The sequence below is a fragment of the Rhipicephalus sanguineus genome, chromosome 11 (assembly GCF_013339695.2).
Source record: "Rhipicephalus sanguineus isolate Rsan-2018 chromosome 11, BIME_Rsan_1.4, whole genome shotgun sequence".
Classification (NCBI taxonomy): domain Eukaryota; kingdom Metazoa; phylum Arthropoda; class Arachnida; order Ixodida; family Ixodidae; genus Rhipicephalus; species Rhipicephalus sanguineus.
Window position 1 is genome coordinate 89,544,569 of NC_051186.1, and position 27,023 is coordinate 89,571,591.

General features: G+C 43.7%; 1 long non-coding RNA gene across 5 annotated transcripts; it reads right to left on the reverse strand.

The window, feature by feature from the left end:
* LOC119374854 (uncharacterized) lies at positions 1 to 27,023 on the reverse strand. 5 transcript variants are annotated; one of them, XR_005180338.2, is made up of 7 exons: positions 26,896 to 27,017; positions 26,584 to 26,721; positions 12,970 to 13,080; positions 9,503 to 9,642; positions 9,382 to 9,443; positions 6,922 to 7,014; positions 1 to 1,390 (listed from the first exon to the last, which is right to left on the reverse strand). It is a non-coding gene; the product is annotated as an uncharacterized LOC119374854 (long non-coding RNA). The 5 variants fall into 5 exon arrangements; XR_005180335.2 differs by lacking the exon at positions 12,970 to 13,080; XR_005180337.2 differs by lacking the exon at positions 12,970 to 13,080 and having other exon boundaries at positions 26,579 to 26,721.

A 27,023-nucleotide genomic window follows, 5' to 3' on the forward strand; every position in this document is an offset into this window, starting at 1 on the left:
AAGAAGATGACAAGAAATAGGCGCGCTCTCAACTGAACTTTATTTTGCGTCGATTGCAAATATAAAGCTATGAAAAGCACCACGTGTTACCAATAACACTGCCACATAGTAAAACCAGATAAAACCAGATAAGATTGCTCACTCCACTAATCTCCGAGATAGTCTATTTCACATGAAAATAGGTCAAGGGACGTCTTACTGATGCATGTGCTCCCCAACTTAGTCATTACATACGCTTCAAATAACTCACGCTCTCGTTTTCTTCTGTATCTTTTAAGTACACGCGTCCTCTCCAGGTCAGATGCGCAGTGGGCTGACTCGCACTGTTTTATGCAATGAAGTTCCAAGGTGCTTCCCGTGCCAATCTTTAACGTGCCCTTATGTTCCCTTAGATGTTCGTCAACTTGACACCGCACAGCAAGGTGCGCAGTGATATCGGAGACAGATTCAGCCGGCTGCCACCTCGCACGGACAGTCTACACAGGCGCACGTATACGGACACATCCCCTGGCCATAAACATGGCGAATTCTATCCCAGAATTTTTTGCATAATTGAAACCGACGAAAAGTCCACCGCCAAGTGGCGTATTTATGAAATGGGTCTATTCACCTGTAAAGAACCACACACATCATAATAAGTATCTTCAATTTAAATTACATGAAACTCCCGATAGGCATGCAGCAAATTTATATATTTGGCATTGTAAATTGGCTAACTGTACAGAATCCAAATGCTATTACAGAGCTCTGTAATCTTTTTCAGTAAGCTTCGGTGATTTTAAATTACTCATGACACTGTTTAATCTTTGATGATACATGGATACTCCGACGTGGTGGGTAATACAGTGCTTCTGCTCCCACGTCTCCGCCCCTCTCCTCCGAAGCATGCGGTGTCGAAGCAGGACCACGTTTTTCTTATAATCACCGCTGTCTCCAACTGATGTGATTATACATGTTTCTATTTGTCACTGCAGAGTTCATTATCTTGACTGATCATTTTTATTTGTTTGGTCAGTGCTGAAGAGAAATAATGTTTGCTCACATGATTAATAATACTGTGCTCCTGCTAATCGTTCTTCAGCTTTTGTACGAGTTGAAACGAAGCAATACGCAAAGCAATACGGGGCATACAATTTTGACGGATATTAGCATAGGTGTAGATGTTGTCTAGTTCATATCTCATTATTACAGAAAGCAATCTGTCCAGGTATTTGTCCTTGAATAGGCCGTTGATTTTTAGATTGTCCTTGTAGATACATATTCTGGCACATCTCTTTGTAAATAATGTGCACTCGAATCTTTTGCTTTGCTAATACTGGAAGACAGGCTCTTGCAGCCATGGGTACATTGGAGCTGTTCCAGACTCGCACTTCGTAATGGTTCATATGACCTAGTAGAGAAAGAAAGAAATAATAATAAACACAGCTTCACACGCTGATGACTTCCGCAGCTGTGAGCAAGCGAAATAAATTTAACGGACTGGGCGTGTGGATATTTGCTTGTGTGACGTGTCCTGTATAATGACCACGAGCTGTAGTTTTCGAAGAAGCATTGAGTCAAGGTGTATCACCAAGATCGTGCTCATGCATCACGTCACACGTCCGCACACCGTCGGTGTCGACGAATTTTATCAATAATTGAATAACAAACATTTTGTTAAAGCCACTTAATATCTTCTATATTTGTTGATCAATAAAGTACTAGTTAATGCTTTTAAGAAGGTGAATATTACTACAAGCCATATTTCATATAGAAAAATGAGCACTTTACCACGACAAAGATTTTTTCAAGTATTTTTCGCATTCCTTATACGACCGTATGAGGCAAGCGCTTGTCGGAGCATTTGTTGTCCTGAGGCAATAACGCAATAAGTTCGCAAAGTACCGTGAGTCACTTCATTTAACGCAGTTCGGTGACTCCATGTTGGCTGACAACCAAATCAAGGATATTCGCCTGCTGCAATATAGTGCATGTATAGGATTACTCACTTAGAGCATGCAATGAAATGCAGCCGTCTGCTCTGCTTCTGAAATGTGCTTTGCCCATTCGTATCAAGCGTAGAAGGATGGAAGTTTTAACGCATCCGTAATGCTTGCGGCTGTGTAGGATACGATAATATTGTCATTTTCTAACACGAAAGTGTTTTATGTCGGGGTCCACCGCAGCTCCACTGGCGTATTTCCGTCACAGATATGACGTTGTAAAATACACACTAACAGATGGCAAAGAAAAAAACTACAAGAAAAAGTGCCGTAGCCGGGAGTCGAACCTACGACCCCTGGCTCTGCAGCACGCGACGCGAAATAACTCGGCCACAGAGCGTACGGTTTCACCTCACTAACGCCAAAGTATTTATATACACCATTTACCGCTCGCGGTACTCAGAGCTCGGTAGTTTCAGCGTGTTATTGTTGTAACTAGCGATATGGCGCGAAGAGCGCGATTTAAAGGTCGTCAACCCGCGCGTCGCGATGCGAGCGCGCTTCTACAGGGGGTGCTTCACGTGCGCGCGTTTATCTCGTGATGGAGGCGGTTTCTACGTCTTGTTCTTTCACCGCAAGTTTCCGTTGACGTTACAGAGAGCACAAAGGTCACATCGCTAGCTGCAGCGGCCGCATTTCCGAAAGGGGCGCACTACTCAAACGCAAAGAAGTAACAATTGTGAAAGTCACGCTCGTCCAGCGTATGCGCTTTTCGTGCGTCCTGTCTGCTTTAGAGCACGCGTCAAGTTTCGAGCTGCTTGGCGTTCTCCGCGTGACATTACAGTTTGCTGCTATAGCATTCAATACTTCGCCCCTGTGGCAAAACGATGCACAATAACGCTCAACTACCCCTGTGAAGACATTTTTCACTTTCGCGTTATACCGATTCCTATAAAAGGGGGATCAGCCATGTTTTTTTGCACACAAATGTCCCATATGAAGTGATTTATTGCCCGTGAAGCAGCTTTTGTGCCTATGTAAATGTGCATAAGTAATAAGAAACTGCCGTGATGTACTTCAACATTATAAGCGCGTTTAAAAATTTCCAGCGTTGCTTGCATCAAAGACTCTGAAAGTTGAATACACAGAAAAAAATGAAAATAATAAATGAGACAAACGAATGTTAGCTGATAACCTGCCTAGCTGACTGTTATAATGAGGTAATATAGAATGGTGTCATATTCACTTACTACTCATGGTTCGGTGCGATTAAAAGGTGCGTATTTATTTTTTTGGTTGAGGCAGTTCCAGATAGTTCAGGAAAATATTAATCATATGAGCGGAATGCTTAAGTACGTTTTCTGCGCTTTACACTGCGATGTATATCCAAATCACCGTCAAGAAAAATTATGAGCGTGTTATGCGTTTATCGGTAATTACTATATATTTCATATTGATTCACAATTGGAAGAAAACACAATATTATTGAAGTGCAAAACCATCATAGCTTTTGTCAGCACAATGGGGAGCGAGCGAACGCGAGAAAAGCAATAAGGCGCGGCCGATGTCACCCTACGCGTGACCATATAGCCTGCTGTGCACTTGCTCTGAAGGTTCTAAATAAAGCGACTTAGACCTCACGATACCGGTGGCATAAGAACGCAACCCACCGAACTACCTGTCCATCGAAGACGATGCCTAAAGGCAAGGTACCAGAATTAGTACTCGGCACAGAGTGGTCATAATACCTAGATCATCTCCAATTACATTACGACGTCAACGTCATCGTTCGATCTCCCAGCAAGCGAAAATTTCTGCTTTTGCTGTGCAATGAGCAAAAATAAAGCTAGCCTATGAAAGAAACTTACGACCTCGTTTTGCTTCCTCAGTCAGCAGGGAGCCAATAGAGACACATTGAAAGCGGTCAGCGACAGCAGAAAGACTTCGAGGTCCCTCGTCGGAATCTTCGCGCGCGTCATACAACGAAGCTACCTCTCTGCTTAAACTTCTTACCATAATATAAACCTGACAAGCATTTCTTCAAAAATTGAAATTGACAGTTTCTTCAAGAAATGAAATTGACAGTTCAACAACTGTCAATTTTCATTTCTTGCACATGCAAATGTACGATAAACAAAGCCTAGCCCCATATCGGAAAAGAGCTCGTCGCTACTTCATATCAATTGTCGCAAATGTTTTTAACTGAAAATGTCTCTTGGGTTTGCTGTGACTCGGTGTAAGCGATCATCTGCCTACTTTTTGATTGATGTCATTACCTCGTATGTAAATAATGAATCACGGCACAAAACATTATCGCAAAATAAAGAATAGGCCGCTTTTGCGCTGAAGTGGGTCGACAAACCGGTATACAGTGTGCTCAGGGAGCAATGAAAACCGACCCCATAATATTTTGTAGCGTTAGGTGCACTTGCCTAGCCGGAGCCTATTTCACGTGGATCCTCATGAGCCGTGCTACACATGCGCGAGGATCAGTGATGTCACACAGATGGCTCACCGGAGCCGGCATCTCACGCGCTCTCCGCCACCGCCGCGTGCAGCTTGCCGCTGCTGGTTTGCGCGTTCGGGAGGAGTGGCGGCGTAGCCGCGCCAGACACGCTGGCGCCGGTGCGCTCACAAACTCCGCCACCACCGTGCGCGACTCGCCGCTGCTGGTCTGAGCATTCGAGAGGAGTGACGTCGTAGCTATTGCAGACATACTGGCGCCGACGCGCGCGCAGCTATTCACCCTGGCTGTGCAGTCGTCGTCTGACATTGCGCTGGAGCCGCTTGATAACGCCTCTGACTGGCGTTTGCAGGTGTGCACCGCCATAGAGAAGGAGAGCGCAAATGCTTCTCAACGGCGCAGAAGAGCCGAGAAGCTTATTTCATCGGATCCCGAAGTAGCTGCCTGACAATTAGCGGTTCAGCGTACGAAGAATGAACAGAGCGTCTCTCATAATCATATCGTGGTTTTGGGACGTTAAACACCAGATATTATTAAGAATGAACAGAAGAACGCTAATAATCTTAGACAATCTGGAAAGCTAAGAATATTCACCTGAATCTTTGCTAACGCTAGGTATATCCTGGAATAGCCGAGCTAAACCACTGCAAATTTTTTTCTTCAAATGCTCAAGATCATTTATGACGGCGCCTTTCACTTAACATACAAGTCTTCAGGACAGATAAAATACAGAAGCCATAGATGAACGACGTATTGCGTGGCAGAATACAAGAAAAAAATATGCCACGCCTTCAGTATTCGCGGGTAATATCACCATTTGCGGAATACAAAAGGTACCGCAACACGCTGAGCACTGACAACAAGGAATAGAATATTTCGTATTACCAGCACCCATGTCAAAGAATTCGCAATAACCCAAAGAAAGAAGGGAATGAGACGAATAATTTAATTGCACATAATAGGAAATGTCACATGGAGATTGCTGCTTTTGCAGACGATCAGACAGACGTAGGCGCTGGTGACCACATAGAGAAAAGCAGTGGTGGTACCCATCCGCCCGTTGCAGATAGAAAGTGTCTACCATACTCACTATCTTTCGCCTCTAGAACCCCTCATGAATTTAAAAGCTAATTGGTAAGATATGTGATGATCTTTCGGCAGGCACTGGTGCAATAAAAGCCATCCCTCTAAAATATGCAGTGCCCCTAATCTCGCATGCTGTTTCTTATATACTGATGCTTGAAATCGCATGAACTCTCTGTTAGAATGTGGTATCGTTCCTTGGGATCTCAATGTAGCCCCTGTGTCATGATCTTATGTATCATCACGTCATGAGTGGCTCAACCCTCTGGCAGCATTATGATGTGACAGATCGTTAAGCTCTGTGACATCAGCATGACGTGACATGATTAGTTATGGCATGATATTTCCCCTCGGTCAAAGGCGGGTCGATTCCGATGGTAGTGCAAAACCATGTTAGATACACAGAAACCTTTCAGGGGGGTGAGAGATCTGTGCAGTCACTGAGGAAAGCATGGTGACCTTCGCCTTCCAGCTGACTTTCACGAATGCGTAAGGGACCGTGCAATATTTAAGGCAGTTATTTCTTACGTGCTTGAGCCATCACATTGGTAGAAAAAGACAGCAATGAAAATAGGAATGAAAGTCGCGTTCTGCGCCCGCGGCAATCTTCGAACGTTTGCAGCAGAGTGAACGAATTAGGCTTGCACAGTCGTGTAGATTAAAAGAAACATGTGCGACGCTTTGAGAAGTGTGTGGGTGATGTAGTCGATACGGTACCCTATTTAAGTGGGCGTTTGTACATTGGGAACTAGACCGTTCTGTTAAGTTATGCCTGTGCTAAATCACTGCTATTGGATTAAATACAATGTGGTTAGGTAACATCGCATTACTAATATACGAATATTAAACGATCCCGTGAGCAAGAAGCAAAGACTGTTAAGTTTCTAAAACACACAAGCCAGGTCAATGATGTGTCAGTGCGCACAGTGTAATTATACATCACAGGAAAGTACGTCCTGCGGAGCTCAGAATTTTGTTTTATAAGGGTGCATAACTAGGCTAACTAACCTATAATAAAGACTTGGTTGACAGGGTATCCAATCTAATCGAGAGCAAGCCTTGAGTATGCAAATTAGGCCAATTACGGTAATATCCTCATTAAGCTAATAAACGGAATTAAGGTACTTGGTGCTGTGATTGCCTAGCTCTTCCTAATAGATCCCGATCGTTAGCTAGCCAATACTCGTGATTCACAATGTGATCACGTGAACACTTCGTGCATCAGCGTTTGAACGCCCTTGTGCCTAGTCAAGCAAAGACCAGCTGGGAGCCGACCAGCTCTGCTCTGCCCCAGCCTTGCACGACTCAGTGCAAACTGCGCAAATTTGTTGTCCGCGAAAATAAAACACATTTTGCATGCCACGAGAAAGTGCATCTACAAAATTGGGACATAAGATTGACACATAATCTTAAGAAATGTTTCAAATAAAAACAAATTTAAAGTGTACTAACCTTGAAATGACGACATTGATAAGATCTTTATAACACCGCACCCAAATGCTTTATCACTATATAGTAGTTCCTCCTTTATTTTGTATCTAGTACCTGCAATAAGGGGGAAAAATGTGGCAAATTGTTGTAACTCCGTTCGTACTTGGCGATTTCAAAAAAAAACGCAGCAATCGAATGGTGAGGCAGTAATCTCCGATACTACGGTCAAATGATAATTATTTGGCAAAGTTTGTCAGGGTCCATTTGAAAGAGCGGCGGCAATGCTGGGTCGTGTCGTGCAGTGTTGCAGTAGGACGGAATAAATGCCTTTTAAATATCAGCGTCGCCCTTCTTATACATTGTGCAAAAACACCAAACGTCCGTTGCATTCGACTTTGCTTGTCAATCACATGTTTCTTCTTTATTTTACTGAAGGAGGCGGCTGCCTCTCAGCCACTGAGCCGTTTGATGGTTAACCATGCTTCCCATGATCATGTCGCTATGGTTGGTCTCCATGTTAGCTCTACTTGACAGTCCCATCCTTTGGTGTGGTCGGCCATTCACATCTGTGTATCAGGTGGGCACCTCATTTTAGAGTCTTTCTCCAGTCTCTCCCCATGGCCAATTTCAAAGCTCTTATGCGAATCTTGTTATATGTGGCATCCCCAAGTGCAGTTGCTTATGGTATTTTGCCGAATTATCCATGCCATTATCCACTGCGCGTATCTCTTTAATCTAAAAAGATGCGCACAACAACGCATATTTTCAGAATAAAAAATTAAACTCACGTTTAATTTGGGTTCTCTTTACGATTGGATAAGGGCTGAACACGTTTAAACGAATGCTCATAACTTCGGGCTCTTTTCGTGTTATTCGAATAATATTGATGGCTAATTTCTAAGCATAAATATTCTGCAATAACGCTGGCGTTTAATTGCAAATACACTTTGTGAACGCGGAGTTTTCATACCTCGGTATGTCGCTTTCGTAGAAAGTGCGCATTCAGTGAGCTTTTCTGTGTATGTGTAAGTTTGTAAGAGCACCCCTCAAGATCCTACACTTTTCACAGAAAGGCGTCTGACTACCAGGTTCACCCTGATGAAGGCCTGTCCAGCGGAGCCAACCTTATTGGTTTGCTTCCTGCGTTTTTCGTCTGAGTTTTCAACTGCATTTTCCACCGGATCCATTGAGCTTCATCCTTGCATATACAGGGTTCTTCAAGAAATGTGGCCGAATACCGGCCACGGTGCTCTTTTGGTTATGGTGCTCGACTGCTTCCCGCAGGTCGCGGGATTGAATCCCGGCCGCGGCTGCCGCATTTTCGATAGAGGCGAAAATGCTTGAGGCCCTTGGACTGAGATTGAGGTGCACGTTAAAGAACCCCAGGTAGTCCAAATTTTCACCGCCCTTCATTACGGCGTCTCCCATAATCATATCGCGGTTTTGGGATGTTAAAACCCAGCAGTTATTATTATAATAGCTCCTGCCTCGTCCAATGCGTTTTCAGCAGCCCCGACAGACCTTTCAGTGAACGTGTTGACCGTAAGACCGTGCAGACTGCTGCCTAGCATAACATCTCTAGAGCTGAATGAAAGAAGTGGAATGTTAAGTGCTTGCTTTTCTTCGTATGCACGAGCGATGCTGATTAACACTCCGAGGCTTAAATGCACAGATATACCCGATAAATTGGGCGGGAAGATGACCGCCGCCGTAGTTCAATCGCCAGAGCATGGGGCGCGTTATTCGAAGGTTGCAGGTTCGGTCATTGCTGGCAGCAAGATATATTTTTCTTCCACTTCAATCTCTTCACATTGATGTCAAAATTACTACAAAATAACATCCCCTGTATATTCCGTGGCTTCATTGTCTGTAAGTTCATATTTATGTTGGATCTCGAAAACTAGGAGCTTTCTTGTCTAAGCCAATACTGCTTGGATGCCTATTTCAGAGACAATACACCTCAGAGAAGGGAGATGGAATAAGAATGCGTTCGTCGCGACACACTGTTATGACAGTCGTGTGAGCCCAGGTGCTATAGTATATTGCCAGCATTTCTTCAACGAAATTCCCGTAGGTGCTCAGCGGTGGCATAGATGGCAAGCCACCATATTTGATGTTGAATAAATGAACGGTGTCACGTGTTTGCATTCTACCGAATACTGAAAACCGGCAGCTGCGGTATCCATCCTTTTCTACCATTTTCTTCTGCATCTGTCGCTCTAAAGACCATAAACAAACTACCAGCCATATTCATTGCGACTGTAAAATACCTTCTAAGTTCGACACTGATGCATATGCTTTTTTGAAGAAGCAATTTACCAAGCTTCAAGAAACACTATATATACATTTGTGCCCCTCGTACAGGCGAACGTTTAAAATTTTCAACAAACTTTCTTTGACGAAAACACTATCACTGCTCCAGATAAGTAGTGACGTGATAGTGAACTAATATACTCTAAAGATTGAGGAGGCTTACGTTACCGTAAGGGTGAACATATATTGTATCCTTCTTGTCGAACATTCCCACCATTACGATGTAGTGCCTGTAAATAAAAAATAGATTTTAACACACGGCCTTAGCTTTTTGTTTACCTGGGAATACCTGTGAAACCTTTTGTCCAGATAGTAATGCTTGTACTCAATTATTCTTTCTTCTTCCTGTTTCATTTTATCTAGTTGACACAAACAATGACCATTTCCTGACGTTGCGTATGTCCATATAGGTGTTTTCGTCCACAAAAACTGTAAGGCAATTGAAGGCATGTTTATAAGTTGTGCATTTCTTTACTGAATTGTTTTAAAAGCTACACATACATGTGACTGTATTGCGCGCAGGGTTTAAATTTTAAGGCGTACCAGACATTATCAAAAACGGTGTTGTTACTGCTTGTTATATAGTTACAGCTAATATGTTCACTTGAAGGTCCGTTCAGAATCAGACCGCAAGTTTCGGTACAAGCAATTATTTTTGCAGTGCAAATATATCCGCAATAAAAACTTGGAGGACGTTTTAGCCTCACCTTCAAGAGTGGACAGCAATAGCGTAATCGGGCCCTGTTCGAAACGCCTTCTGAATCACTAGGCTGGCTTGGCTCTTCGGTCGGCACCTCAACCGTGACGTAAGGATAGGAACGTCTGTGCCCGTTACAGTGATCGTTTGAAAGTATCCTAGAATTGCTACTACAAGTAGAATTCCGATGTGCCCACTACGCCCTAATTATTCCTTTCGCGAATTGCCGAAGTAACCACTACGTGTCCGTAAGGCTACACGCGCGTCTGTGCAGCTGCACACTTAATTGTTGCTGTTGCTGCAGCTGCTGATGATGATATGTGAAAGCTTTGTAATGGGTGGCCCTTTAAACCACCCACTCATTGGGTATTTGACTTTGTGCGGCCCCTGCTGCGATTCTGCCCTTCTGCCTCGTACTAAATGCCATCAGTATATGCCTTTTAGGGGCGAAGCTCCTCAGGGTGTGGGCCTGTCCCTCCTTTGTAGTATGTAGTATGTAGCCACGCATAGTGGGATGTATCCACTCCATGTGATAAAGATGATGACCACTGATGACCATGAAAAATAAGCCAGTCTCCTTAAGGCAAACAAACAAACAAGAATAAGCGCGTTCCAGTGTAGTGAAATGTACCCACTACACGTGATAACGATGACGATGACGCTGATGACCATGAAGTATAAGCGCGTTCCATGACGATGACGACTGATGACCATGAAGAATAAGCGCGTTCCAGTATAGTGGAATGTACCCACTACACCTGATAACGATGACGCTGATGACCATGAAGTATAAGCGTGTTGCAGACCACACATTCTCTTTCTGTCATGGATAAAAACAATCGTGAAGACGCTCTCGCCCTCGAAAGGCAAAACGGCTACGTCGACAATAAACGTTCCCCTGAGCTTAACGTCATATATGAGGACCCCCGCGTTTGTGTGTCAGGTCATTGTATGATGATCGAGTGGGCAAAATTTACGGGGATTGGCGCTTTAACAGATTACCTCCGGAGCTTCGCCCACTCATCATCACTCACTTCGTGGATATGACGTGATTTTTTTGTTATTGTTTTTTTTTACTGAAAGCTATTGATACAATGGCGTGGCTCTATGGTAGAGCACATGCTAGTCACGCACAAGGCCTTGCTTCTGTTTCGTCTCGGACACACGATTTTATTACTTGCATCGATCTCGATTTCACGTTCAGGAACAGGACCGATATTTCGCTCACAACCAGCGACGCCGACAACAGAATTTCTGCGTCTAGGGCTGTCTAACGCTGTCACGTTAAAAGCAGCTTTGATCTGCCAGGCCTGACATACAGAATGAAGTTCGCCCGGTATCTCTCTTCTGTGAGATTTATTTCACTACACCAGAAATGTTAAAAAAACAATTACCTTCAGGCAATACCTTCAGGCAATCGCCGTGAATAAACCACAAATTGAAAGTGAAAGTACCATGTTGCTAGAGAAAGCTTCTCTGCTATTCGCGCTGCCCAAGAGAACTTCTGAATGAAACCACATACCCGCCTCCATCGCCAGCAATTCTGACTCTTCAACTTTTCAAGCAGCCTTATATAAAATTGTGAAATGCATGTGTCAAATACTGCTGTCTGTAACACCATTAGGCATTCAGCGTACTTGAAATAAATAAATAAATTATTATTTATTTGAATATGCGGTTAAACCACATCTCACATCTGTGGGTCATTAGGGGGAGGGAATACATGAAATAACACTTGATATGTAAAGAATACTCCAGCAACACCACATGCCAACAAAAACATGCAAAAAGATCACAAATCATTAACAAGTGGCGTTACAAGAAATGTAGAGCAATAAAAACCATCGAATGAATTTTGAGGAACAAAGGTATCAAGAAAATTATGCAACGCTTTTACATGAGTGCCCTCAGAAGTATGTACTAGTGCTCAGGAAAAGACGAATAGCGAAAGACGTTCCTGCGGGAGCTTGATTGCTGCGCTAGGAGTCTGATTTATCCTATTTAGTCTACCAGGTGTTCGTATGTATGCACTTTTATCAATCTTTAAACCTTGACAATTTCAACAATAATTTTACTCTGTTCCTCTGTCACCTGATCTCAAGGAATATCGCATTCTAAATTATTTGTAATTCCAAATAAATAAATAAATAAATATGAGTCAGTGTTGGTATGTTTTTCGTATGCCATGTGAATATTGAAGCAGCTTCATTGGCAGTCGCGAAGACTAGTTAAACAACGAAGTCGGTGGCGTCATATTGCTATTTCATTAGTCGACTTTGCTCTATATTGGTTTTGTCACCATCTGCCTTACTATCGGTCTCAAACACGCGGCCCGCGGACGTCTCGCTAGCGGCCCGGCTCACACAAGATTATATTCCTCCCACATTTTTTCTTGTATTTACAGAGTAAGTATGTTCATGAGTAACACAAACGCGACTGGTCTCAACATTCTTTTCGTGAGGCACACAATGCGTTCACCATGTGTTCAAACATAACCGTGGAACAAAAACTCTATATTCGGCCTCCAGATTTGAGTCACTCGTGAGATCAGTGTTCATATGTCTCTCGAATCCTGACGTCCATTATCCTTCAGAAATGGCCCATATAACGGCCTTCTGTGAAATGGCAATGTTAGATGACTTTTTCTTCGCATGTAACGTACAGCTGCTCAATATTGTGAATTAGGCGCCCGAAATTTAAGAAGAGGCCATTGCACATATTGCGCAAGTGACATTTTGGGAAAGACTTGGAATACCTTGAATGAAACAGCGCGCGTTTACACTTCCATCTATCCATCCATCTATTCATCCATTCATCCGTCCGTCCTTCCATCCATCCATCCATCCATCCATCCATCCATCCATCCATCCATCCATCCATCTAGCTAGCTAGCTATCTGCCGGGGAGCGCAGGACTTTAGCCGTCGCCGAACGTTCTAGTCAAAGAGAATTTCTTCATTTTGGGGGGACCAGCGATGAGTAGTGGCGATTGCCTAATTTCTGCAGCAGATACGCGCTAGTATTTCCTAAAGACAACAACGACAACAAGGCAGGTTTAACCTTGGTCTTAAACAGCTCCGCTGGTAAAATATTGTTCCAGAAGCGTATGGTAATTCTTCGGTGTGGTTTCTGGCGATTTCGTACAGCGAAGTTCTTCTTGAGGACCCTGCACTGGTGTTGTCGGGCGTTCGATAAAACAGAATAAAGAAATAAGTAATACAAAAAAGTTGGGTGACGCTTGAGCTTCGCTTTCAAGTGTGAAGCGCGGTAACGTATTCCGGCCCCGTTTGCATCGCCTGCTCATTCGCTAGCCATGCTTGGCTTCTCGGTAGATACCAGAAAAGGAACTTTTAGCCGTTTTGAACTATCCTGAATTGATTACTGCAAGTACAGTTCCGATATGCCCACTGCACTATATTTGGTCGAAATGTATATTAGTGAAGTGCCTACTATGTCTCCCAATGGCATAGCCTGCACTGACCCATCTGCACACTTTGTTTAGGCTGTTGCTGGTGATTAGTTATGCCTGACCGCTTTTTAATGGGTGGGCCTTTAAACCACTAATTCGTTGTACAATTCGTATGGTGCGATGCCCGGAGCAATGTTAGGCTTCTGCCATGCCATTTGATATGTGCTAATGCGACTCTTCGCACTACAAGACATCTAGGACTTTTTTTTCTGTCTTTCGAAGCAGTTTCACGCGCTGCCCTCTCTGGGTGCCACAAAGCATCACTGACACAGAAGCACGTCACTGCTTAAAACTGTTGCTGGCTAAAGCTAGCCCGACGAACCTGTTTCGCCGTGTGTCAAAGTTTCTCGCATTATTTACTAGGTCAGCTCGTAAAGCGCTTATTGTATCTTCATGATGTTCAGCACTCTTTCTTGTGCATGGTTTGTCAAGCGCGCTTGGTCATTGCTTGGACCGAGTTTACCGTGTCTTCTGTCAGATTGGAAGGTCGAACACATGGCTACTTTAAAGAGACCACCGAGTCATTTCGCTTTCTGAAGGCTCGATTCTCCATTGAATATTTAGGTACTGTTTCTTGCAAAACGTCTTATTAGTATTTATGTGACGTTCTCCCGAATCCACTCTACTGCTCTCACTACTGCGGTGGCACATGACGCAAAGTGCGCAACCGCGTAAAAAGCATGCCTGTGCGTCCAGGGGGAGGGGGAGGAGGAGGGAGGGACATCCTTCTTTAATTAACTGCACGTTGGTTTCTTGCCAGTTAAGGTGTGGTTTCCGGAAAACGTGTTGTTTGTTCCGTAGGGTGAACACTTCTTTTTATGCCGGAATGTGGAAACTATTGGCATGTTTTTCTGGGACTCGGGGAAGGGCGTTATTCCGGGACGTCCTGCAACGGACATTAAAGAAATAGTTCCCGTTAGACGCACAGGGAATAAGTTATGTCATGATGGAAAATGAAAATGGATTTCGGTATGATATTACCATGCTATTGTCGCTGCACAGTATCTGTTGGCCCCGAATGGTTGTGCGTCATGCTGATGTTGATGGTCGACTATCTATCGAGTACTTTCGCGAGTCACGGACGGGCGGCTGCGGCGCCGGACAACTACGCCAGCGAAATTGGCTCTATTCTTCACTCACATCCAATCACGCTATCGCTGAAGCTTACGCCGACGCTGGAGTTTCTGTGAAACTAGCAATTGAAGGCTCTCGCGTTAAAGAAAATTGTCATGAGGAGGCAGGCTTTCAACCAGCTTAAGCTGATACCCCGACTCTCACGGTCCAAAGGGAAGTGCCATAATCCTCATCTACGCAACCACGCTTGCAAACGATGAATTTATGAGAAGCATATGAACGCGTTGTACCGACGATTGCAGCACAATGGAAAAGCAGAATACTTCCTACGGACGCTTCACTTACATATCATCTCAGAATTAAAGGAATTATACAGAAAGGTATTGGCACCTTCGCTACAAAATACCGGTAAAGCAACTCACACTTTGTTTAGACTGATATAAATCGTAATAAACCAAGGCAAGGCTCTCGGGCGACTCAAGGCTCATGTAGAAAACAAGGATCACGCACTTGGCCGGGTTCCGGCTACATCAGCGGGAAATTGCGTGACGCGAAGCGTTTGATAAAAAGTCATTGCCCGAGCCGGCAGCGCATGTGGTCTCGCTTTGACCAATGAGTTGTAGGCGCATGCATTTCAGCTCTAGCGGCGGATATAGGACGCCAAGTGATTTCTGTAGCAAATCATGTGCACTCGTGGCCCTAGAGCTTCGCTGCTGGACGGCTCTCAAACGTGGAGCTGGCTGAATCCTTTTTATCAAATGCCTGCGGTCATTATCTAAATTACATCCGGTTATTGTAATGCAGCGTACCCTGATTGTAATGTAATGAGTTCACGGATTTGTAATAGCAAAAAAAAATATTCGCGGAAGCTCCAGTGGTGATGTAAATGAATGTATTAGCATAGGGCTGTTGATTATGAGGGCTTTGATTATGTTTACAGCACCACATACGATCTTCATCATATTATATAATGCTCGTGCTCTTTGTGGCCGTCACTGTCTTTGTTTTGCTTGTTAAAATGAAGTAATTTTGCAGAGATGAGGAAATAATTACGCAATGATGAGGTGTAATGGCTGCGCATACTCATCTGTGCCTGAGTGTGCCGTTTATACCTTAATTGGTTGTGCCGCTACCATTCATGTTTATGCCGCCACCGTCATCATTACAAACGGCCTAAATATATTAACGTTAATGACAACCAACAGATGATCAAGCCAAGGCACGTATAAGGGATGCTATTCGGATCAATTACGATATAAGTGTACAGACAATAAAGTGGCCGAGAACACAACTTGCCGCCTGCAGGTACCGAACGTGCAACCTTCGAACGCGTCCGATGCTCTACCAATGGAGCTAAGGAGGTGGTCGTCCTTCCGTACACGTCATTTCGTATATATATATGCAGGTAAACGTGGGAGTGTTGGCCAGCGCCACTCGTAGCCGCGAAAGCGAGTGTGGAACACTTTTTTTTGCCTGCTGACATCTTGTAACATGTGATCTTTTTATAAGCTGGCTCCTCACCAATATTCCCTCACATACTACCTGAAGGCATGAAGTCTTCAATTCATTCTAACACTGCCTTGACTACACTACGCAAATCAAAGACTCCAGATCAACAGTATGAATACAATGCTCCGCGAAAGGAACGAATATGTCTTGCTGAAAATGGTCGAGGGACCATTCAAGGTCTACCACAGCGACCACAAAGCGATCATCACGATTATCAGGTGGGGTGTACATTCGACCACAATGCGATTATACACCCCCCACCCCCCCAATCAGCATGTGTGGCGTTTCACAGAGCTTCGCTGGACGTTCACGTTCGCAGGGTGGGATGGCGGTCATATTTTTTCTCTCCACATTTAACAATGGCCTATTTGCCAAAGAATGCTGCTACATTACATAGAATAACAAACCACACACCTTTCCCCTAGTAATGATTCTGGGACTACATGACTTATTATAAAAAGCACGAATTCATATTCACAACCTTGATGAGCATGTCGAAAATGCGGGAATGCATCATAGATATTGTTGCGCGAGTTAGGGATCTCCTTAGAGCCCAGCATAATCAACCACACTGAGTCCATCTCCGTGATTGGTTGGTGGACATGAAGTTCTATACATGTTCAGGCGAGAGTACCACTGAGAAATAGATATACGATTTATACGCTTCGTCGCACAAGCTAACAAAAATGTAGCTCTTGTTACATACGATAACGAAAGCGACATAAATTGCGATGCGCACTGATGCTTTCATCCAGCAAGCCGGATGAGCATCCTCGAAGTCCTTATGGGCCCGCTCGATATGTATCACAACAACTTTAAGCCTTACAAGGGTACAGTTGCGTGTGCTTGAGAAGAACGCGTAAACTCGATGAAAGAAACGCGCAATCTTGATAAACTTCGCTAGTCCTCACAATAAGGCTTATATCTGAGCCAGCACTGGGATTTCACGCTTTAGAGACTACATTTGAGCTTCATAGTTTAAACTAATACTTCAAATACTCAATTCACTAAAACGCAAAATTGTCAACTTACAGGAGCTCTATCTTTTCAAAAATACTTCACCGCTATTAGGTTAATATTATTCTCTCGTAGCACACAGCCTGTCTCTTTCTAGTAGTGCACAAGTTGGACAGTGGAGGAAACAAGCCTACTGCACCAACGACGGCGTATGACTAAGCAAATGCTCGCTGACCACAAGCAAAACCACCTTTATAGCTACCGAAGTGAAATAACAACAAACGCTGTTGTAAAACTGCGGTCCTACACGTGGAGTAACATGACGTGTTCTGTTGTTTGCAGATATAGTGGCTCGTTATGTGTATGTGGCGGTGTTCTATGGTTAGATTAAGCATAAAATGGAAGCAACTACTTAAATACGGGGCAAATATATAGGCTTGGAATCGCAGAATGTGGCAAAGTAGTTTTTAAATTTTTTTAGATATCATCAGATGGGGCGTAACAAGAAAAGAAAAAAGCAGTCCATGTATGCAATGACAGCATTTAGCGTAAAACTGAGGTAGCCATTGCTGACGGCACTTTATCATCAATATGAAAGCAAATGTTCAGATTCTGCTTTATCTTTCAGCGTCAGATCCGAAAATGCGGTGTTGTGATGTATTGTAAATGCTGTTTCGCAGTTCAGCACACGCTGTCCAATAGTTTCAGATTTATACATGGTAATGTCATGGGACAGCGAAAGTAGGTGCTTGTTTCCTACGCACAAATACATCTGCATTTTTGCTAATAAATAAATTATTTTGTTTACCTGAACGGTGCTCTACTTTGGAACTCTTTGCATTGACAGTTTTTCTTGCAGTTTATAAATGAGAAATACACTGGGCCACTTATGAATATATAGAATGTTCCAAAGATGGAGAGATTGATATCGTATAAATGCGAGAAATATAGCAATAAACTTAATGCAGGAACGAGTCTGCAATTTTGCATACTCGATCGCTCGATGTCTCCTGCGGCTATAAGGCTACCATGTTTTCTTTGTATGCTATGATGAGCAATATCTCTATGGCAGGCCTGAAGACGCATACGCCACTCATATGGCAAATGCATAATTGTGGAATTATTCACTTATGTTTGCTTATGCACGCAAGTACATCTCGCGAGGTGGTTTATGAAACAATGACATGACAGTGTTTGTTAATCCCTCCCACTGTACTTACAGGTAATCAGTGGCACATTGAGAACACCGCACCTTTTCCACAACTTGTAATAGTAAATATAAGCATATTGCGGTAATGCTAAAATAAGGACATGCTGGAAGAGCAAGGAACTGTAATGCAAGTAGGTTTAGACGAGCAGGAACCATGATTTCATAGAAAACCACTATGCAAATATCGTTATTTTCATGATATCGTCCCTCATATTTTTTTTAGAAAAGTATGTTTGTTAGAGTGATTGAAATCTGTCTGAGAAATTGCAGCGTGTAAATCAAGCTTCAGATAATTGTTCAGTGGCCACCGTACCGGTGCTCACGACAAAGATAGCAGGGATAACACAGTCCGCATAACACAACACGACTAATGGACAACAAAATACTTCCGTTCTAAAATACGCACTACCTTCTTGATATTGTAAACCTTGCTGACAAGTGGCACTTTGCACTCCACCATCGCGAAGTACGCGGGAAGCAGAAGTAGGGCAAACGGTGTTATTTGCATCATGACTTAACCCTAAACAAGCTTAATAAAAAGGTGGATCTAAAACTGCGAGTTCTCTTTTATAGCTAGCGGAAAAGGAAAATATGTGTCAGAACTTACTTTCTTCTTTTCTCAGTAGGAAGCGACAACATTGTAATTGAACTTGAAGCTAACATGCTCCGAAGGAGTGTTTAACAATAGAGTTAAAGAAAAATCAGGCTTCTCATACGATCCTTCCTTTGAAAATAATAATGGCATTTTCGCACAGCAAGGTCTCGTGATTTTCTTCGTTTTCTCTGACCGTTCCTGAACACTCCGCTCGCGAAAACAAAACAGTAGAGTGATGAGAATAGAAACAAGTCAGCACAACTGCTATTTTACCCTATAATACTTTCTTGGCTCGGATAGGTGCGCATACAGGCTTGTAAAAGCAGGTTGCGATGATGAATATGGTTCTACCGAACGATCAGAATAAGTAAAATGCCTTGGGTATGGGCATTGTTTGCAGGACCATTTCGGAATTCAGAGTGAATTGTCCCAGGAAATTATACACTGATTTTGATTTGGTGATTGGCTTGAAAGAGCCAAAAATGTTGTTCTTGCTTCTTCATGGCCACTGTTAATCAGGGGTATGTGCACATGCTCCGTAAAACGTCTGGTAATGCCTTGGTGTATGGTTAAACCGAATCGTAACGCTGATTGGTGGGGACGAAGAGTGTGCGCTGAAGGCCTCGGTGCGTGGTAGAACCTAATCAGGTCGCCTGTCGGCCACTGGGCACCTGAAAGTATGCCGGCCCGACGATAAACGCTTGTTGAAGCTCATGCAGTCGAAAGATGTCAGCATCTTGCAGTAAATGCGAGCAACGTCTTGCAGTAAGGAGCAAGGTTAAGTTATTCTTATTTATTACTTGTTATATGTGTCATGTAGCAGACCAATGCGATCAATTATCTATGATTCGCGATATTTAGCAGTCTTGCATACATGGGCAAATCTTGCAGAAAAAAACAATTCGGGCTAATTTCTATGCGAGAAAGTGCTTTTATTTGCGTGTTCTTATATCATACTAGCCTAGATGCTACATATTCCTTTAACACAAATAAAATGACAAACATTATAGCTCCAATCAGAAAAGTATCGTAACTTATTCAAACAACTCTTCAGGATCTGAAAGCACAGAACGGTTTCGCTGTCATCTGTGCTGTCCTGCCTATATTTTCGCGTGTCTCGTTTAGCTTGTTTTGGAATAAGTGTGTAGCTCCCTACGATAGCTGTTCCGTTTCGAGGTCACTGGGACATCTTGTCGAGTCAAATGCGCTTTCTTAAGGGTCAGGAAAATTCTGTTATTTAGCTGTATCAGCGGACAGCACACATACATCCACGAGTATAGCAAAGAAAATTTCTTCCTGCGCAGATTGTGCTAGTTGTGCTCCTGCGATACTTTTCCTGAAATCTGCCCTCATTCTTGGCCATGATCCAATGATCACGAACTCCAATGAGAAGGCTAAAAGTTCTATGCGCGCACATTAGTTAAATATGGTGTTTATGAAAGGCAGCTGCACTCATAAGCGTAATGATTATAATATGCAGCTTTGCGGCATTGTTTACTCTTCTCAAAAAGGTGAAAACTGAAAGAAGTGTTTTCAGTTGTTTACGATAGTAATGTTGTCTATACAGGGTATCATTTTTTTACAAATGCACATTTTTCATTAACGTCCTATGACAATACGCCTCCTGTCGGCTGCTCTGCCGAACTAGACGTCGAGGCGGAATGACTTTGTTCCAGATGAGATGACACTGTTGCGACTAAATGACAAGAACTCGTTACTTACCTCCTTAACTTATGACTTCAGAGTAGTTGTTTAATTTAGGGCGTAGCCGCTTTATGTACAAAATCCCGTAATTTGGACATGGTCAAAATATTCATCACCGAACTGTTAGGGCGATATCGAAACCTACCCGTGAGAAGTGACAGAATTTGAATGAAAGCGCGTCATGGCCGTATTTCTGCGTGAAAGGCGGCAAGTCATGTTTGTTGCGACAGCGGATAACTTGACCTTTGGGTGTGGTGTTTATCTGTTTCTTTCGAGCTGTGCACAAGAATCCACAATACAGCTTTTTATTTCTTTGTTAAGCATAAAACTTGGGGGCAGCCGTTTGGGCGATTCTTCTTACAGGCAGGCGGAAGATTTTAAATTTAAGAAAGAAACAGAAAAGCATCACACATCTCAGCTAACGAATAAACTATCTGCTTGTGCATTTCGCGATCCTTGCCGGTTTTCCTGACCAGATTCTGATTGGGCCCGTTTTGATTCAAATTTCACCATTTCCTTGTCACGTGTAGTTCCGGTCATAAGGAGCATATATGCCGCGTTTCCTGCGCGTCTGACGGCGTCAGTTTTGATGTCACCCTTAAACTCCGATGATGAATTACTCGAACTACGTGCAAATATTGTGATTTCTAAAAATATAGTATGCCACAAATTTCTTATAAGTATGGCTGTCCTTAGGTGAGTGTCCTTAAATAGTTAATAGCGATAGGAAAGTGCTGAATTGGGCTCGTAGGTTATGCATGATTAAAATACTGCGCTACAGTTACAGGGACAAAACAAGTTACGGAAGACACGCGTTATGACGTGGACACGACAAGCGCAATTTATCAACTGAATTTGTTGAAACAAAATTACATGACGGAAGAAAGAGCACCTCCAGGAAAGAGAATAACCAGTTTACGATGGGGGAGAGGACAACAACATTGCCGAACTTGCTTCTGATGTTACACGCGGGGTGATTAAAAGATCCTGGGATTACTCATGCAGTTCTTTGCCGAGTTGGCTGGCTTGTTTGGTACATGTTGCTTCTGATAAATTCGATTTCTGGTGGGGTTAGCAGAATGAGAGTTGAACTGACGCGCGCAATTTACTGGTTCGATATGTGGAATGCATCCCACATATCGCGCGAGGTCTTTTCCTTTAATTTTGCCAGAACTGACGTTTTTTTAGAACATTGGGCTACACCCAGACACCCTGTAGGCCATGAAAAGATTGCCTGAATTTGCCGTTTATTGGCATCCATAGCGATGCTCTATGAGCCGTTCGTTGAGGCATTTTCCCAACTGCCCCAGTTAAACACGTCATGCGAATGAATATTGTGACGTGGTCGTGACATTGAAGGCAGCAGTCGGCGAACGTAAGATGAAACTTTTTATTTCGGCGAACCTGCGCCCGGGAAACGCAAAGCCAAATTAGAAGCAATAGACGCTGTACACTGATAGCGGCAAACAGTGCGTCGGTCGTCGATAATATGATCAGCAGTAAGGTGCATCGGCATTTATACATGCGACATCGAAGATTCCAGGCTTGTTGTTGTTGACTGCGTTAGTTCCAAAATAATCTCTGCTGTTTACATGGCGCGATCAAGCTTATCAGAACAATCTAATACAATAGGGAATGTTCAACATTCCGGCGCGGTTCGCGGAAGACAGTCGTTACACGTGCAGTGCGTTGGTTACATGAAAGCGCGCGTGGCAGTATGTTGAATGTGAAGTACGCATTGTACATACCATGCCCCGCCACGGTGGTCTAGTGGTTATGGCGCCCGACTGCTGACCCGAAGGTCGCGGGATCGAATCCCGGCCGCAGCGGCTGCAATTACGATGGAGGCGAAAATGTTTGAGGCCCATGTACTTAGATTTAAGTGCACGTTAAAGAACCCCCGGTGGTCTAAATTTGCGGAGCCCTCCACTACGGCGTCTCTCACAATCATATCGTGGTTTTGGGACTTAAACCTCAGACATTATTACTATTATTATTGTATACACCAGCCCACTGACTTGTGGTACGGCATATGTGGGTAAGGCAACGAATGCCTCAAAGGGCATCGCTATGCATCAGAGCAAATGGCAATTTAAGGCAATATTTCCATGCACTGTAGGGAGTGTGGGTGTAGCCCCATGTGTGGGTGTAGCCCAACAGCATGTCCACGGGGTGAATGATGATGACTGGGGCGACGCTCCGGTGGGAATCATCGGTAAACCGTGAAACTCTTCCGTGAAATTCGCCCAGTACATCATATAAAGAGTGTGAAACACCGTGTATATATTAAACATCAAACTTCTATTGCACTGTTGGTTTACGTGGTCCCTTCACTATCACCGCTTTGTGATCGGTGAAATGCAGGGAAAGTGTCCGCTCCCGAGCGAAAGAGAAAGCGCGCCACGAGCGAGCGCCTTTTACGATCGCAGGCATCCAATGACATGCGCCATTCGTATTATACAAGCGCCATCTCTCATCTTTAAACAGCAACTCTAAGAAATACATGAAACGCCATCTAGTGAAAAATTCATTAAACTAGAGCTCTGGATGGATGGATGGATGCTATGAGCGTCCCCTTTATAACGGGGCGGTGACATGTCTGCCACGAGGCTCGAAGAAAAAAAAAGATTTCTTGTTTCAAGTTGGCTTAATACCTTATCTACACTGATTCAATCTATGTTATTATACCAAAAAAATAAATTCACGGTCCATCTCTCTGCCTCTTAAGGCAGAATGACCTTATTTTTCCCCATTATTTATTTTTGTACTTTATCTCTACTTTTCTGCCACCAATACTCTAACCGTCTCTTACTTATTTCTATCGCGGACGTGTTCAGCTTTCCATTGTTGTCCCTAAAGCCCAAGGCTTCATGTAGACTCGTGCCCACACGTATACCTGGGTGAATATCGCCACATTCAATCAGTATATGTTCCATCGTTTCCTTATTTCCCCCGCAGCATGTACATTGTTCTTCTTCGTTACTGAATCTCGCTTTATAACTACGCGTTCTAAGACAGCCCAACCTTGCTTCAAACAGCAAAGCGCCTCCCCTTGAATTATCATAAGACCTTTCCCTCCTTATTTCGTTTTTTCCCTTTTGGTAGTTACTCAGAGCCGGCTTCTTTACCATCGCTGCCATCCAATAAGTCCTCTCCGCCTCTCTGACCTTCCGCTTAATGCTCCTTGTTGCCATATAGCCCGCACTGCTAGCCGTATATTTACTGGTGAGCCTCCTACTTCTTTTTCTCCACTGCGTGTCAACGCTTTTTCTATACAAATACTTGAAAACCTTCTCTGCCCATCTAGTCTTCTTCATTTTCCTCAGCCTCTCTTCGAATCTGATTTTGCTCTGAGCTTCCCTCACTTCAAAGCCTGTCCATCCCATATCACCCTTTACAGCCTCATTTGTCGTCTTCCCGTGAGCGCCCAACGCGAGGCGGCCCACCGTCCTTTGAATTACATCCATTCCTGATTGTACCTCTGACTTCATGCACACCACTGAGTTCCCAAATGTAAGCCCCTGGACCATCACACCCTTCCACAGCCCTCGAAGCACCTCGTGCCTATTGTATCCCCATAAAGCTCTGTGCTTCATAATTGCAGCATTCCTCTTTCCCTTTGCTACCGATGCTTTCTCTTGTACCTCCATATATCTATCCCCCTCATTTACCCATACTCTGAGGTACTTGTACTCGCTTACCCTCGGTATTTTTTGGCCCTGTATTATGACCGCATGCTCTTTGTGATCATTGAATACCATCAATCCTCATTTTGTTGCGCTAAATCATAGTCCTAGAGCCTCACATTCCCTTTCGCATATATCTGCCAGTCGCTGTATATCATCTTGACTGTCCGCAAATAAGACAATATCATCAGCATAAAATAGACCTGGAAGCTTCTTCTCAACCATCGTGCCGACCTGTTTGTGTGACAAATTAAATCGAATGTTGCTACCTTCTAGCGCTTTTTCCATCCTCACCATGTACAGCATGAATAACAGCGGGAACAAATGACATCCCTGTCTCAGCCCCTTGCTAATTTCAACGCTGTCCTTGCTACTTATTCCTTCCCATTCTATACAAACTGTATACAGACTGTATACATTCTATACAAACTCTAGGAAATACATGAAACGCCATCTAGTGAGCAATTCATTAAACTAGACCTGGCTACATACTACAATTACAGGGGAGGGAACGACCCACACCCTAAGGAGCTTCGCCCCTAAAAGCGCCCGTTTCGGCAAAATTAAAGAATAAGACTACACGCGAAATATGGGAAGCCTTCCACATATTCAACCAGCAAAGCGCATGCGTCAGTTCAAGCCCCATTCTGCTAACCCCGCCAGAAATCGAATTTATCAGAAGCAACATGAAGCATTGAAGCCACCCCACTCGTAAAAGAACTCTATAAGTGATCGCCAGATCCTGTAATCATCCCACGTGTAGCATCAGAAGAAAGTTCAACAAGATTGTCGCCCATCCCCCATCGTAAACTGTTCATTCCCTTTCCCCGAGTTCTTTTTTTTCCGTCGTTTTCTTTCAGTAAATTCAGTTGATACTTTTTGCTTGTGGTGTCCACTTCGTAAGTTTCGTGGTCTATTAGCTGTTCGCCAGTGCCGGCTATGTTTCCTGGAGGAACGAAGCTCGCACAGCTTGATGATGCAACGGAACGTTCTACTTCTTCCGTCAACGACCAAAAAGTGAGAAACTCTTGACGATTTTCAAACGCAGTTACTCCTACGAGTCACGAATTTTGAGCATCGTTAGCAAGACGCTATGGTCACATGAGCATCACAGGTTGGTTCAGCTATTATAACAACACTCGTCCGATTTTTGCGACGCCCCAATCAGCGATGTAAATGTCTCACACTTATTGTGCACATGCACGTGTCTACAATTAAGCCGTCGTCGTCACCTACGTGCAACAGGCCTCAGGCCTGGCCGACCACCCGACCTTGGCCGCTGGATTAGTGGACCTCACCACCGCTCGTTACTGGACTTCATACACGAAGCAAATTTGTATGTGTATTTCTGAATCAATAATTATTATGCCTAAGGGCAGACTTTCGAAAAAAAAGGAGGAGCGACTGTCACTACCATGTTCTCGAACCCTACGCAGGACTGATACAGGCTCTGCTCATCCGGTTGGGCGAAAAAATTACCGAGTGTCGTCATCGGATCAGAATGCTATTACTGACCATGTTTAGGATATGATACACAAAGGCGTTATTGAACAGTCGTGCTGCCCACGGGCTGCACGACTTTTCAATGCCTACTTGCTGCCCACGGGCTCCAGGTGCAGCGCGCGGGCAACACCTGCCATTTTAGTTAAGAGGAAGGACGGATCTAGGAGGATCTGCGTTGATTATAGACGATTGAATGCCCTGACCAAAATGATGTGTATCCGCTGCCTCGGATTGACGAAGACATTGACTGCCTGCACTCAGCTTCTTACTTTTCGTTACTTGGTCTACAATTAGGCTATTGACAGGTTGCTATGCACCCTTCTTACAAGAAAAAGACCGAATTTGGGACGCCTGACGGACTATATTATTTTAAAGTTCTACTGTTTGCGCTTTGCAACGCTCCCGCATCTTTTGAAAAATTTATTGATTCGATATGAAAGATTTCATGGATATGAAAAATTTATTGGATTAGCCTCAACTGAAACGTAATAATATCAATGCGCTGTGCATATTTCCGGCAAACGATCTTCGCAAATGATACTGGCGACGCAGTAACATATTATGACAACATGATCTCCCACATAGGCAGATGCCACGCAAAGGTTTAGCCGCCTAGTACATTCGAGTGTAGTTAACTTGAATACGAAATAATGTGTGGCAATTGTAAAAACGCAGCTCATTTCCCGACCAAAGCGTCCTGAAAATGATACGATAATTGCGTTATATTATATCTCGCGCACAATATTGCGCCCTTTGTGTTTATGTTAAGAGATATTTGTGCAAGATCTGTTGTGATATATCACCTGCACATGACCTTACACGCTGATCACGTTTTGAAACAAAATCGTTAGATTAGATGTCCCTTTGTCACAGTGCATTTGGCAGTATAGCGGAACCTCGTTTCATCATACCGTTTCATTGCTAATGAAAAAAAAAGTGGAAACATGCAGAACAATACATACACTACCTTTCTGATATTGTAAGTCTTCTTCAGAGACGGCAGCTTGCATTCCGTGATCGTAAGGTAGTGTACAAGGAGAAGTACCGAAAATGGCTCTCTGAATCTCATATCCAGTCTACAAGTGCAGCAGGGGAAGACGGACGCCTTGAATAGCAAGAGAATCCAGATACTATATTTATAGGCAGCAGATGATGAGAACAACAATGTGTGGCCGCTTTATAGCTTCAGTGTCGTACAATTACATTGTAACGTAACATAACGATGATAATGTGCTCCGAAACTCGGAATTAATAATGTAGCGTTAAAAGGAATTTTTACCTGAGCGTTCACGATCCGCTTCGGTCAGACCTGCGTATGCTACCTAGTTTTAAACAAACGCAAAGAAGGAACTGTAGTGCGCGTGTCAGAACAATCGTGCCAGCAGCGGAACCTAGAACACATCTGTC